This window comes from Rhinopithecus bieti, unplaced genomic scaffold (assembly GCF_001698545.2).
Source record: "Rhinopithecus bieti isolate Rb0 unplaced genomic scaffold, ASM169854v2 scaffold_13112, whole genome shotgun sequence".
In the NCBI taxonomy this organism is placed as follows: Eukaryota; Metazoa; Chordata; class Mammalia; order Primates; family Cercopithecidae; genus Rhinopithecus; species Rhinopithecus bieti.
In genome coordinates, this window is record NW_016807891.1 from 626,301 (window position 1) to 631,114 (window position 4,814).

The 4,814-nt window shown below is 46.1% G+C and overlaps 1 long non-coding RNA gene across 1 annotated transcript in view; it reads right to left on the bottom strand.

Annotated features, from left to right (window-relative positions):
* Window positions 1–2,522, bottom strand: part of LOC108536950 (uncharacterized) — an 8,239-nt gene extending 5,717 nt beyond the window's left edge. Inside the window, exon 1 of the long non-coding RNA XR_001887669.1 lies at window positions 1,903–2,522. This is a non-coding gene — a long non-coding RNA (uncharacterized LOC108536950). The remainder of the gene's footprint in view (window positions 1–1,902) is intronic.
* Between the last annotated feature and the right edge of the window lie 2,292 nt (window positions 2,523–4,814).

The following is a 4,814-nucleotide window of genomic DNA, read 5'->3' on the forward strand; positions in this document are numbered from 1 at the left end:
TGTACCAGTCAGGACATAGGCATGGGCAAGGACTTCATGTCTAAAACACCAAAAGCAATGGCAGCAAAAGCCAAAATTGACAAATGGGATCTAATTAAACTAAAGAGCTTGTGCACAGCAAAAGAAACTATCATCAGAGTGAACAGGCAACCTATAGAATGGGAGAAAATTTTTACCACCTATCCATCTGACAAAGGTCTAATATCCAGAATCTACAAAGAACTTAAACAAATTTACAAGAAAAAATCAAACAACTCCTTCAAAAAGTAGGCAAAGGATATGAACAGACACTTCTCAAAAGAAGACATTTATGCAGCCAACAGACATATGAAAAAATGCTCATCATCACTGGCCATCAGAGAAATGCAAATCAAAACCACAATGAGATACCATCTCACACCAGTTAGAATGGCAATCATTAAAAAGTCAGGAAACAAGAGGTGCTGGAAAGGATGTGGAGAAATAGGAATGCGTTTACACTGTTGGTGGGACTGTAAACTAGTTCAACCATTGTGGAAGACAATGTGGCGATTCCTCCAGGATTTAGAACTAGAAATACCATTTGACCCAGCCATCCCATAACTGGGCATACACTCAAAGGATTATAAATCATGCTGCTATAAAGTCACATGCACACGTATGTTTATTGCGGCACTATTCACAATAGCAAAGACTTGGAACCAACCCAAATGTCCGTCAATGATAGACTAGATTAAGAAAATGTGGCACATATACACCATGGAATACTATGCAGCTATAAAAAAAGGATGAGGTCAAGTCCTTTGTAGGGACATGGATGAAGCTGGAAACCATCATTCTGAGCAAACTATCGCAAGGACAGAAAATCAAACACCGCATGTTCTAACCCATAGGTGGGAATTGAACAATGAGAACACTTGGACACAGGGTGGGGAACATCACACACCGGGGCCTGTCGTGGGGTGGGGAGAAGTGGGAGGGATAGCATTAGGAGATATACCTAATGTAAATGACGAGTTAACGGGTGCAGCACACCAACACGGCACATTTATACATATGTAACAAACCTGCACGTTGTGCACATGTACCCTAGAACTTAAAGTATAATAATAAAAAAAATACATAAATAAATTTGAAAGGGAAAAAAGGCGGCAAAGGATAAAATCATTGTTAGCTCACACATTAAAAAAGAAAATAACGGAATATATCTTCTTCAAGTCTCCGCCCCTAGGGATGAGAACTGCACCTGGCAAACAAGAGGACATTCAACACGTAGTATCTGTTAAAATAAGCAAGTCCCCAAAAGTACTACGTGGAATGCGATACGGTTATTATAACCAAGTTCTGCGGAAACGTGGTGTTGAAAACCTTACTGAAGCTAACTATGTGCGTCACCTTCCAGGAGCCACATACATCCTGAGGGCTTCCCAGATCAACCCCTCATCCCTGCGTCAGAGCCACAACCCAGCACCACCTTCCCACGCCTGTCAGCGGAGGCCCCAGCCCCGGCAGGCCCAGGGACTACGCGACTGCGGGCGGGGCTTCCGGCCAGGTGGACGCTCGGAAGTTCCCCGGGTCCCGGGGCGCGCCCCTCCCCGTCACGTCCCCCGTTCCCCGCGTCCACGCCTGCGGTTTCCCCGGGCCTGGGAAGCGTCTAGAGCCAACGGCGCAGCAGGCGGAGAGGCCTCACACCGCCCAGGGGCTTCCCTGCGCAGAGGCCGACGCGGGGCCCAGGGAGGCGCTCCTGGGGTCCCCCCTACGACCGAGCGCGCAGCCAGCACCCGCAGCGACTCCCCCGAGTCCGAGGGGCTTGGGAACCACGCGGGCAAGCCGGCTGCCCTTCCAGCCCCAGGACGCTTCCCCATCAGGCCAGTGCTAGGCGGGCGGTCGGGACCTGGGGATCGCAGCCTCTGGAGCGCTCACCCGGGCGGCGCAGGCCAGGGACGCCCATGGACAGCGCGACCTCCTCCCATTCCACACACTTGCCCACGCCCAAAGTGCGCATGCTCGGCTCCTGGGGCCAATAGGAATCTCGGTCCGGGGGTAGATGGGACCAATCACAGCACGTCTAGCGTGTGGGCGGTGTCTCCTCCTGTTATGCGTGAGCGGAGCTGCTGTGTTGCGCGGTCCTCGGTTTTTCAGCGGCTAGGGGAGGTGGGCTGAAGGCTTGGAAGCCCTGCCTCACTGAGCCGGCTCAGCCAGTGAAAGTGTTCCTGGAACGCCAGACACTTAGGATGGGAGGTTCTTTCATCTGGAAGAGGGCCCTGGCCTGTGGAGCTTCCCTCCCTTCTGTCCTGCTGAGTGGTCCCCACGTCGTCTGGGCAGGCCACCTCTGCCCCATCACAATCCTGTTATTTTACTCTTTCATTATTTCTCTCACTTTCGTATTTGTTAAGTCAAACTTTTTTCTTCCATAGACATGGCCCCTTAGAAGGCTACCGATGCCTCGACATATCTGACATTTGACGTTTTGCCCAAATAATTGGCCAAAGTCTATTGCCTTTTTTAACTTCTATTTTCTAAAGCTAGTCTGATCCTAATCAACACAGTTTTTTCAACAAGCATGTAAGTGTGCATATTCTAGACATGCGCGGCCTGAGCTTAACCCATCTGCTACTAACTTGTGTTGTCTCAGAAGATTATCTAACCCCGTGCTTCAGTTCTCATATATAAACTGAAACTTTATAGACTCACTGGTGGCCTGTAAGCCTTAAGTTGAAATATAGAGCCTATCAGAACTGCCTGGCACGTGGTGAAATACTCAAAAGTCAGTACTGTTATTAGGTGCTGGGCAGTTTTCTAGGCCTTGGGATATAGGGATCAAAGTCCCTGATGGTCTGGTGTTTATAATTTATTGTGGACATTTTGCTATCTTTTTTGGATACAGATCTTTATTTTCATAAACATGGATAATTTTCATTGAGTGCAATGTGATCTCAAATGATATTTTTGTAGTATTTCATCATTATACTTATATTCTTTTTAAAATTTGGATACTGTTGAGGGAAATTGAGAATGACATGATTTTCATAACTTGGTAGAAGAACCTTTTTCATTCATCTGGTGTTGCCACACTGGGGCTCTGGGTGCTTTATGAATCATGTTCACAAGTCATACTTGTGTCCATGGGTCTTTTCACTATAACCACCATAGTTCAGGGTGAGATTTTTCACACCGACTGTAAAAGATTATCTACAGACAATGGTAATGAGCTTGTCTGGTTGGTGTCCTGTTGTTTCCCCAAGTACATACTTGGAAGAGAATGAACAAAAGACTAAATAAAACATGGGTGAATAGATGTTTTGCAGTGAGCTAAAAAAAAAAAAAAAAAATTCACTTTACAAGAATAATTGCTTGATATTCTACAGCAGTTTTGCAGATTTCTGAAATGGAAGAAACAGATAGTGATGGAATGCTGCTAAAAGAAATACAAGAGAATAACACCTTCGGTGCTTGTTAATCTCATTTTGAATTTTTTTTTAAAGCTGTCAATCACATGTTTGGTGACTGCTTTGAAAGTTCTGATTCTGTTGCATGTGGATCCACAAGGTAGCTTAGGAAGCGTGATGGCAGAATACAAATTGTCTTAAAAGAGTTCATAGATACTTACAATCTTTGTATTGAAAGAAGTATGATGAAACTCCCTAGGTCTGATTAGGGCAGCGCTGGGAATACAAGGTGAGAAACTGGAAGAATTTACCACACACAAAAAAATAGTATGTCTGTGTCTGGACAGAGGGAGAGGAAAACAAAGAACAAAGCCTACTTCCGGGTTCTTCATCACCAACTTTCCTGCGCCCGGGAAAGGCACAGGTCAACTGCACAGGCGCAGCATGACGTCCGACGGAGGAAACCAAAACCTACCTGGCCGGGCCCACCACACGGCCCTCGACCTGCCAGCATCTCGCCTACCACCCTCCCACTCCCAGGCCCAAGACATAAAAGCCGCTCCAGGCAGGCACCCGGCGTGAACTTCCTCAGCCCCCTCCTCATATGTGGACCTAGGAACCTCCCCCGAGAACCCCGGAGCGACTTCCTCAGCCTCCGTTGCCGGAGACTGGTGAACCTCGCCTCCTCTTTCTTTACATTGGCTACGTAATAAAGTCTCTTTTTATCTTGCCTACTTGCCTTTTCTCTGGCACTGGCTCTGGTGGTCGCATAAAACAAATCAGTCTGTATTAGTCCATTCTTGTATTGCTATCAAGAAATACCTGAGACTGGGTAGTTTATAAAGAAAACAGGTTAAATTGGCTCACAGTTCTGAAGGCTGTACAGTATGGTGCTGGCATCTGTTAGGCTTCTGGGGGAGGCCTCAGGGAGCTTTTATTCATGGTGGAAGGCCAGCAAGAGCAAGAGAGAAAAGCGGTGGGGAGGTGCCACAATTTGTAACTACCGGATGTTGCAGGAACTCCATATCAGGAAGTCAGCACCAAGCCTAAGGGATCTGCCTCCATGACCCAAACACCTCCCACCGGCCCCTGCCTCCAACATTGGGGATTAAAATTCAGCGTGAGATTTGGTGGGAACATATATTCAAAACATATCAGTGTCATTTTATAAAATATTCTGGGCTGAAAAAGGGGATCTACAAGCAACTTTTAAAAAGAAGATAATTAACATCTCTCACTTGACAGTTTCTAACTTGAATCCTAAATAGGCCAAGTGTGCAGCATACTTGTGGTTTTTGATCAGACACTACCTGTGATCTCTCTTTTTCTCTGTTCTAATAAAGAAATAGATACTAAGTCTTAGAAAGTTTCTAATAATTTGGGCACAATAACTTTTTTTTTTTTTATTATACACTAAGTTCTAGGGAACATGTGCATAATGTGCAG